The 11,255-nt window shown below is 41.5% G+C and overlaps 1 pseudogene; it reads left to right on the top strand.

Moving 5' to 3' along the window:
* Positions 1-1,326: 1,326 nt before the first annotated feature.
* LOC147450179 (uncharacterized) lies at positions 1,327-2,754 on the top strand (annotated as a pseudogene).
* Positions 2,755-11,255: the final 8,501 nt, after the last annotated feature.

Here is an 11,255-nt window from a genome sequence, read left to right as displayed (position 1 = left end):
CTAAGTATGGATAAGATATACACATACATGTAGGGTCTATTGGTTGTCATGAAAAAATGTTATTACCTCCATATAGATATGGAATAGGTCCACTTACTGCCTCTTGGTTCTTATGAGATGATTCTCTTACTTCCAAGTGAGGTTTAAGGTATGAAGCAGGATTCACTTGGTTGTTATTGAGCTTATGCTCTTACCTCTAAGTGAATATGGTGGATCACCTATAGAATTCACTAGGTTGTGATCGAGCAAAAGCTCTTACCTCCTAGTGAATATTAGTCATGCATAGTATTAGGAGTCACATGGATGTTATCGAGCTCATGCTCTTACCTCTATGTTGATATAAAAATTAGAGACCTCAGTTATTTTAGGGTCGATTGGTTGTGTTTGAGCAATAGCCCCTACCTCCAAGAAACATACATAGTGGAATGTGAGATGACTCCATCGCTCATTTAGGTTGTCTGGAGCAAACGCTCTTTACCTCGTAGTAGCCAGGAATGTCATATTCATTGGTGATTTTCCTTAAAATATTGCCTTAACACTATTCATTCATCATCTTAATTTAGCAAATCATATCTATAACCTTTTATCTTTCTCATTGTACGATTATGGTAAAAAATTATAATCATAGTGTATCTATTGATTGTAGGATATATTTTGTTGAAGTCAGAAAGCATGGTACGAGGAAAAGAGTGGACATATGTGGAGGAAACAGAGAAAGACAAAACAGTTTCGTTTGTGGAATGCAAACATTGTGGGCATAAGTGGCACGGCAACGCAACTCGCATCAAGGAACATTTAGTCAGCACTAGCCCCAATGTGAAAGAATGTGGAGCACCACCTAAAGACATATGGGTCCATTTTGCAGGGTATGGAAAGAGATGCAAACAGGCAGGACTTCTTCTTAAGAGATAGAAGGGTATGACAGGTGGGTCAACTGTCAACATAGAAGAAGTGAGTGTAGATCAAGAGGACGTGCGAGCTAGCCAAGGACCTTCAATGGGAACAAGCCGACCACCTCAAAGTCCTTACACTTTTCCAAATGGTGCCATGGGAGGGATGGATGCAAGTCTCGGGATATCCAGCAGAGCTGCTACACCTGGGACTCTACACGTAGCATTCACTCAACAGGACATGCTCGAATTGCATCTAAAGTGGACACAAGACTTCATGGCTTGTGGAATCCCATTTAATGTCATAAGAAATCCTATTTTCAAAGATGCACTAATGTAAACTGCAAAAAAAGGATTCATCTATCCTGATTATAATAGAATGCGAGTAGAGTATGTGGACAAAGTCAAGAGCAATACATAAGCGATCCTTAAGCGAATGGTGGTTGACTTTGTTCCAGTGTTTGGCTGTACCATAGCGCTCGACGGATGGACCAACCGTCAGAAAAAACCATTGATTAATGTCGTGGTAATTTGTCCAAAGGTGCAATGTTTTTGGAGGCCATTGATACCTCAATGAAATAGAAGACATCTCTCTACTTGACAAAGGTATATGAGTGAGCTATCGCTCGACTGGGTGGACCAAAGAATGTGACAGCTATTGTTACAGATAATCCTTCCAACTACAAAGGAGCGGGTTTAGCCATTATGGAAAAGTACTCAAAAATTACATGGCTTGGATGTGCAACACACACCCTAAATTTACTCCTAAAGGATATAGGCAGATTATCATTTATAAAACACGTCCTTATTGACGCCAATCAGTAGTCAAGTTTATATGGGAACATCAATTTACATATGCTTTATTTCACTCCAAGTCTCCGAATAGAGCACTTCAAATTTTATGTGCCACACAATTCTCTACAGCATACTATGTTTTGAATAATCTCATTGAAGTACGAGCGGCTCTTACAGAAACTGTTGCAGATTGCCTTTGGGAGGCTTGGCTCAGCGAGTATCCAAGCCACCACGAAGCAGCTCAAAAATGTATGTCCTTGGTGCAATCTCCTCTCTTTTGGCGGAACATTGACAAACTTGTTGGGGTTAGTAAGTCATGTGTGGAACTACTAAGTGTTGTCGACACAGATAAGTTTATCATTGGTAAGATTTATTGAATCATGTCTGAGGCACTGCGTCAAACCAAAGAATACAACCACTACAGTGCAAGGGGGAGAATATAGATCGTGCAACTTGTGGAGAAATGATGGGCTCAAATGCACACACCATTGCATGGTGCTGCATGTGTCTTGGATTCAGGGTTTGAACGGACAAGATTCCAACAAAGAGGTAATGAGAGACTTTAGAAACGTCTGCTCGCAATTGCTACCAGGCGACGATGGGATGGATGCATTCCAGCAAAGTGGATTATGCCAATAGGGAAGGAACTTTCAGAGATCCCTGGGTTCTTAATAGCATAAAAAGGTTTTCAGGCCTAGTATGGTGGAAAGAATATGGAGGAGCCGTAGTTGAGTTACAACACGTGGCGACCAGGATTCTTTCGGTCGTGGCATCCAGTGGTAGCTGTGAGCGCAATTGGTCTTCTTATGACTTTGTGCACTCAAAGCATAAAAATCGCTTAAGTCATGCTCGTGCCGCCGCAGACCTTGTGTACATCTTTTGTAACATGCCTCTCATTCATGCACCCACACGAGTGACCAAAGTACACTTTGGAGTGCTTTAGAGTCATGAAATGGTGGCGGAACAGAGGTGTAGCGACAATGAGATGGAGTGGAAAGTGGCTTCAGAATGTTCAGGCAATGAGGAGGTTGATGACCTGGTGTCTGTGGTGATAGATGGCAAAATGTAAACATCTTTTCATGATAATGTATCTACTCTATCTCACTGTAGCATAAACATAAGTATCGAGGACATGATGTGGCAACCAAATAAAATAACATTAACACATCCTAAACAAAATGACATCTATAAACCAAATTCTCAACAAAGTTATCAATTAAATATTGCAAAATGAATTCATTGCCATAAACATAGAGAGAATACAATGCGTCTCAAAAAAGGACGGGGTAATTTGCCATTAAAATTTCCAACTACATTCTACAATGTCTTTAAGAACTGTGATATCCACCGCTTCTTTAAGATTTGTGTTCAATGCTTCCTCAAGCATATCCACAGTTCGTGAATATCTGCCTCATGACTTGGTCCTGCCTCCTCAGGCAGGGGAGAGAGAGGACCATATCGCGCTTCGTATCTGGCAAGTTTTTGCGACAAAACTACTACTTTTGCTTCTTTGGCTGCCAACTTCTCTTACAACGAGAGAACGCTCTCTCCTTGGCTGGCTAGTATAGCCCCCTGAGACACGATATTAACAATTTGTTCATGCTCATGTGGTAGGAGCACCACCGGCCTCTTTCGTGCAGGTGGATCTACCTCCCCACGACACGCTTGTGACTTTCCTTTAGCTCTTCCAAGTCCGACACTAGCATTGAAAGGACGGTCTGTCCAAAGGACGCGCTTCTTCATTATATCTTGCACGAAGACTTGCTGGATGAAGTACATGGCAACTTGATTATTATTAGGTAGAGTGCGCTCCTTTTGGATGAATCCTAGAAGCAACACATGCGGGAGCCCTTTGTGTTACAAATATGAGATTTTCAATGGTGTCGTTGCCTTGGCACGACCTGACCTCCTGAACAGTATGTCTTTCACAAAAAAAGAGGGACAACACTTGCGTACGTCCTCCAATTTCATTGGTTCGCCCTCCAAACCCTCGCGCTCCACAGCCTCGACAAAGAATAAGGAGAGGTCTTGAGCCCCGTAACGCAGGCTCTCCTCTCTGAGGATGCGTTGAGACTCCTCGTGGTCGAGCTCACCGTCAACATTGGGAGGAGCGTATGTGGATGCCATTTCCTGTCGAATCACACAATAATAAAATATTAAATCGAAACGATAGATACACATTGATTAAAAAACTACAATCGATGTTCAATATACACAATTTTAAAATTCACATCTCTCTCATCAATTTGGCAACACCAATGTAATAAAATAGCATGAAATTTCAAGACAATGGACATGAGACAAGACAAAACTGTTTCATTGCAAAGTATAGACACATTCTCAAATTACAAGCTATGATTTCAATCATTGGATGGCCTTAAGCTTGCACTGTCTGGGAGCGTGCAACCAACACGCTGAATGCCTTGTAACATGCTGAGGAGGTCATGTGAGGACTTGCGCTGGGTGGGATTGGGAGATACGCAAGTGCGCAGGACGACCTGAAAGCGTATGAGGAAAGCAATATAATTAGTGTCATCGTCCTTAAGTAAATATTTAAGGAGTTCTTGAATGAATTTACAAAGGGAGTAGATATCTTGGCTGCGCATGTAGACTGGAGGATTTGTGGATATACATTCAGGAGCCACCCACCAATATTGCTTGCTCCAGGTTTCACTTGTTGATGTGAGAAGATCTGGCAACTTCAAAAATGTGTTCTCTGTGGGGAACAAGGTTGCAGTACCCCAATCACATACGCCCACATATACTCTAGCCCAACCAAAATGTAACAAGATATTACTTCCATGGACATCATTGTGAGTGATGTTATTCGCGTGCAAAAAGATGAAGGTTCGGAGCAATCCATTAATGATAGGAAATTTATTCTGCTTGACGGCTTCAACGGTCCCCTCAACGTCTTTGAAACCCTTGCTCATGGCCACATTCTTCCCCTCCTTTTGGAGTCTCTCTAGCCAATGGTCAAGGTTTCCACCATTCCACATCTTGAAGATGAGGGTGGGAGCTCGCGTGGCGTGTCTTGCCAATCCCAAAGCAGCAATGATTCCACTATGAGTGATATTCATAATTGTGGCCTCATGCAACGCTATGTCATTGGCACTCTTCTGGCCATCACCCTTGACTAGCTTGCCGATGTAAAATTCATATGTGAAGGTCTCATGATTGACTTTCACCTTCATGACCATGCCCTATCTACCTTCTCCAATGCTTACAATTTTGTGGAAATTCAATGCAAGCCATGCGCATGATGACGAGGTTTGCTAGAGATTGGTACTTCCAAAGCAGCAGGCACTTCGAGTACATCCTTGGGCTCTTCTACGCGTGGTCTCTTTCCCTGTTGCTTCATGCTTCTATAGAGGACCTCTACTTCCTTCATGTGGTCCATGAAGCTAGACTTCCCCTTAATTTTTCTGTCAAGGGTTTCTGCAACTCTGCAAACTTGTCCTATGATTTGAGTCACGTCGTGGGCCAACTGACCACCTGTAAGGACTTCAATCCCACCTGAACCACTACAAAATTTTGCAACTAGTGTTGCATATGTAGCACTACATAACTCATCCAAAAATGATTTGTACGAGGTCTCTTGCAAGACTTCCTGGAGGCGATCACTTCGTAATCCATAAAGATGTGCATACGAATTCTTCGACATATTTGCGCTCAACTTTCGTTATCTTGCCTATAGTACCCATGATGTGCATAGAAGCTAAAACGAAGAAAAAAAAATCCATAACTTCTCATCAGTATAAGTGACATGTAATGCAACACATTCTAGTCATTCTTTACAACCTATATACGCAACACAACCATGAAGCAACCACCCTAAACCCTAAACCACAGGTCCACATGAATGTAATTTATGATTAACATACACAAGAACGTTCACACAATTATGCATGATGTTAATTATGATTTTTCATATCATTAAAAAATATGTTATGATTTTTTGAATCAAAAACCTCGCATGTACGAGATGCTATCAATAGAAATGTGATGAAGTCATACAAATACACGAGTAACTTCTTTCGTTGTAAGAACCAAGGCTCAGACGTAGGAAGAAGTATGATTTTTTGTAAGCTCACATTTCATTGGAGCTTATTTTACCTAAAGCATCGTACAAAGTAAGAGTGTCGTGAGACAATCAAACAAATGCACGTGTTATCTAACGGTCTCCTAAAACACTGTACAAAGTATGAGTGCCGACAAGCATATCAAAACAATGTACGGTGTTATCTAAATTCCTAGAACATTGACTCAAGTAAGAGTGTTGCAAAGCATATCAGAACAAGAGAACGTTTTCTAATTTTTTCTAGATTACTATGGGAGTAAGATATAAAATCAGACAATGCATAGTAATTTCTATACCCTAAATTTTAAACTGTTATGTGACTTAGAGGGCCCGAAGGCGTATCAGAGACACATACAGTTATATAATCACGTGAAAATACAATCTAAACTACTTTTTATAAAAACACGAAGGTGAAGAGAAAAGATGCTCACCAATACGCGAGGCTGACCTGCTCAAAAAACGACTGCAACCTGGCTAGAGAGAGAGAGAGAGAGAGAGAGAGAGAGAGAGAGAGAGAGAGAGAGAGAGAGAGAGAGAGAGAGAGAGAGAGAGATCTCGATCAAAAACGTATCAAAGATTGTTATGGACTATCGTATCGAGCGATATAGTGTCGATCGATATGGTTTCGATCGAGAGACTATCAATCAATAAGCTATCAATCTAAAGAATAGAAATTATCAAAAATACCACGTATTATACAAGAATACGCGAATAATGACGATTTATTTGGTATAAATTGCAATTTTTGATCGAATAAATGCCACCCTCTCCTTGCTCTCTTGTACAATCTTTGTGAAGCTAGCTGATGAGATAACATTCTCAAACAACCAACAGTTCTTGGCCTTCCAGATTTTCTTAAAGTAATAGAATCTAACAATTTGTGTGTAGATAAGGAGCACTTTTCTTTTCACCTTTCTAAGATCAATTCGTTCTTGAAAAACCCTATTTTTTTGGTCCTTTGTATCCATTTGTGGATCTTCCCTGCAACCCACCTATATTCGGGCACTCCTTGAACGAGTGAGGGAGGGCCTCACTAGCCAGTTCGTATCCCGAATATCTATTAGAGCCAATACCTTTGGCTAGAATCTTTACTCCTGTCGGCGGCAAAGCTACCCATAATACCTTTCACAAAAAGATCTTCATCACCAACAACCATTGTGGCTTCCAAATGTTATTTGCTATCGCCACCCACCTTATCTTCGATCATTGCTTTCCCTATTGTTTGTTAAAGGGGGGAGAACGAATCTGTCAAGATCATTAGAATGTCATAGACATAGTTGGTTTTTGGTTCAAAGAATTGGTTGCATTTGGGCCATCTCTAGGCTTTCCACTCGAACTTGGACTCACACACAGGCATACAATAATTATCAAGCTCTTCCATAGCTTTATTGACCACCAGAAATCTTTCTGTCTCATTGAGGTGGAACTAGGTAGCCAATTGGTATGTTCCTTTCCAGCTCTTGTTGTTGCTGTGTCAAATCAGGGTCAATCTTATGAGCCCTATTGTCTGAGCCTTGTCTCATTGAGGTGAAATTGGGTAGCCAATTGGTATGTTCCTTTCCAGCTCCTGATATTGCTAGTCCAAAACAGGGCCAATTTTCAACTTTAGAAAAGGGGACGAGTGAGTTATCGAGTTCTGAAAATAACTTGTTACCTCTCCCCACTCCAACACCTTGATGCTCTAGTACACTTTTATACTTGCTCGCCCATTGCACCTCCAAGTCTTAGGCTGGCCCATCGTGGGGCAAGCAGTATGTCGTGCATCTCTAGGCCTTTCCATTGGCCACCGTGAGAGAAGAGTTTTTCCTTGGTAATCATGCCCTTTGTCAATATATCCCATGCCTAGTCTTGCTTAGTGATTCACATTAAAAAATTTGGCACACTGGGCCTATGCATGGATAGCAGGGTTGACAATCCCGATGCCACCTTGCTCAATTGGTCTTGCAAGAGACTCCCATTTGGCCCACTGCTAAGGCGTCGAGTCTTTGGTGTTATTTTTCCATAAGAGTCTTTTCACCCATTTCAAGAACTCCTTCCAGTTGCACTTGGCTAAACTTGAGGGGAGCGGACTAGTGAAGGATATGTATAGGAATATAAACAAATTGACCATTTTCACCTTGTGCAAGAAAGGAAGTAGCACATACTCCCACATTTGCATCTTGCTCCTTATCTTATCCATGACCCACTAGAATCTTTTCTTGTGCAATACATCAACCCCTAACAGAGCACCCAAGTTCCAGAAGATCTTTCCTTTTGAAACTATCTCTATGATCCACATAGTGGTCATTGTTAGGCAAGGTCATCCCTTGGATCTCCCCTCTCGTAGCACTATCTTCAAGCATGGAGACCAAAGGATGACAGCTGATGGAAAATAGAAATGGGGCAAGCGAGCAACCCTACTTGATTGATCTTTTGCCTTCAAACGTGCCCACAATTCTATTATTGAAGAAGAGCTACGAGCACTGAGGGTGAGAAATAATTGGCACACAATTGTGGCCTAAAGCCCACAAATTTCATTACCTCTTCTATGAACAACCATAGAATGGCTACGAGCACTGAGGGTGAGAACTAATTGGCACATAGATGTGGCCTAAAGCCCACAAATTTCATTACCTCTTCTATGAACAACCATGTGATCCTATCGTAGACTTTGTCCAGATCCACTTGAAGCAAGATACACTCTAGGCTTGGTGAAAGATGCATATTCTATGCCGACCATTGCTGCCAGGATATTATCATAAATTGACCTTCCTTTGACAAAACCGTGTTGATGGGGAGTAATTGCTTTGTCTAGAGTGGGAGAAAGCCTAAGGGCTACGATTTTGGAAATAATTTTATATGCCATTGAGATCATAGTTATGGGACACCAACGTTTCAATTGAGAGCAACAGATTTTCTTTGTAATAGATTTTATGAGGCCCCTTTTTATGCTTGAGTCTAGGATGCCATTAACCAAGGAATTGTTAGCCATTCACGTGATCGGGGACTTACGATACTCCCAAAATTCTTCAAAGAACTCAGTAGTCAATATGTCCCACGTAGGGTATTTGTCCTTGCGTAATGCTTGCAACATGTATCAAATTAGGTTGGCTTCTAATTGAGATATCGTCTTGCTGACACTCCTAAAAAGATTTTCCTTGTCTTCATCCACTTCAAGAGAGTGGGCCTGAGGCTAGACTATGATCTGGCATAAGCAATTTAGCATTACTTTAGCCATTTCATCTTGTTCCTTCACTTCATTCCACTCCTCATTTGTGAGCAAAAGGATTAGGCCTCGACCTCTCTTTTTAAGGCTCTATAGAAGTGCACTTGTGTAGCATTTAATGGCCTAATACTTATGTGTAGCGGAAATTAGCATGAACATAGTGGGCATTTCATTAGAATAGATTCCTAATGAGAATTACAAGAGTGCTTGGGTGGAGAGAGCAACAAAAAGCATAACACCTAGTTAGATAGCATCAACAATACTTTCAAAAGAGAGAGAAATTAAGCTATTGACAACAGTTGAGGACCGGATTTGCATGGAGCCGGTCCCCCCTCCAAAAGGCTTTGTATTATGGTTTCTCCCATCAAGAGAGACATTGTACAATACAATTCTTTGTGTTCCTTCAAGACTAGCTAGTGCAATGAAGATGGAAGCTTCATACACCAAGCAAAACACTTAATCAAACACAACTTGAATTATCCCCGTTCTCAGACCCAAGACCTCACACTACTTTGAAGATGGTAAGAGCTAGCAGGGTATGAGAGTAGATTGAGAGGAAGAAGGAGTATCTTACGAGAAAGATGTACATCTCCTCACATAATCACTCATATTAGCATAGCTTAGCTTAGTAATTAGCTTGGTAGAGGAGATGAGCATGCATTGAAGCTTGGCTCTTGGTTGTATTTGCATCCACATGCCAAGAGAGTGTTGATGTAGGCTTCTATCTCACAAGCTTGGAGTAGGTGATGAGCTCTCCATTAAAGCTTGGGAGGAGATAGAGTATTCTTCCTTCACACATGGTCAAGTGTGAGTGTGTGTGTCAATGCCAAGAAAAAATCAGCCCCCTCTCTCTCTTGGGCGAGCCCTTGTTGCTAATTTGGTCTGGCTTTTGCCTCATTGGACCTCCCCAAGTCAAGCCAATGGGTATTAAGCAGCATAAGTGATAACCTTCTGACATGTGTCCCCCTTTCCCCTTTTGTGAGAGCTTTAGGTAATTAAATAATTAAACTAAACTCTCATTGGACCCCTTTGCCTCTTGGCCAATAGGAATCAGGCAAGCCATGGGGCTTCTGAATGCTCATTGGACCCTTTGGGAGACTGCCCAATAGTCTTCTAGGAGACTTAATTCTCATTGGTTTCTTTTATTAAATGTTTTTAAATTAATTAAACTACATTTACTCTAGCTTAATTCTCATTGGTCCACTTCAAGGGTCTTCCAATAGGAATTGGGCACACCTTGTGGGCATCTGGGCTAGGGAGCTGACATGTGTCCCTCATTCCCTTTGTGTAAAGGGAGCCTGTGTGTGTGTGTGTGTGGCTTTCTCTCTCATCCCCTACCTTTGGGGCTCACCCCCTCCCATGTAGGGATGTGCAAAGACTTTTATGTCACACACAAAGCATCCAATTTTCCCTAGGGTTGACCTTCGGACACAACCTTTGAATTTTGGAACCTTAGCATTTTGGAAGTCTTAATGGGCTGAACCTTAGGGTCTTTTTAGCCCATTGTTGCACATGGCTCTTTTGCAGATGGCCCCCCCTTTGGATCCCTATTTTCCCTCCTTTGGATCCCTACTGTGGCCGGTCTGCTAGCTTAACCAATATTCTAGCTTTTTCTCCCCTGGCACTTCCCCACATTAAATGATCAGTTTAATATGAGAAAATCATTTAGGAGAATTAGATATTGATTATTATGACATTACCTCTCTCTTGAAATCATAGTCGTCCTCGACTATGGTGTAGAGAAGATAAAGCATATTCATGAGTCCTTTTCTTAGCGGGTAGAGGATCCCTATGTTACCCTACGACATGATTCCATAATGGATGACTAGTCCATTTGGCGCTTGAGAGCCTGAGGCTGTCGCAAGCATGTCTGCACATTAGTCCTATCTGTCTTCCATACTAGAGTGACAAGCTCTACTTGGTGTTTGGGAGACGTCGTCTCCGCAAACTTGATCTAAGCATGCATACTACTTCATTTTTGTGCACAAATAAAGAAAAAGAGAGAGTTTTATAAGACAAAAACTTTGTTCATTTTTAAGATTTTGTACATTTGCTTACTCTTGGGAAGCATTGTAAGCATTGACAAGGTTTAGGTTATCCTTTAATTGTATGCCTTGCATCCATCTAGCATCTTCAAAAGGATAATTCTTAAACTTAATAAGATATCGTCGGATAGTCTTACCGCCTCTTAATACCTTGTCTTCATGTCGGAGAATGGACTCGGGCTGCAGCACCTCCTCTTGGTCCTCGATCTCCGGTGGGTCTTCAATAGTTGGTTCTTGAG

The sequence above is a fragment of the Adiantum capillus-veneris genome, chromosome 9, assembly GCF_014529385.1.
Source record: "Adiantum capillus-veneris isolate H3 chromosome 9, ASM1452938v2, whole genome shotgun sequence".
Lineage (NCBI taxonomy): Eukaryota > Viridiplantae > Streptophyta > Polypodiopsida > Polypodiales > Pteridaceae > Adiantum > Adiantum capillus-veneris.
The sequence above is the reverse complement of the archived record's forward strand: the minus strand, read 5'-3'. Positions and strand labels throughout refer to the sequence as shown.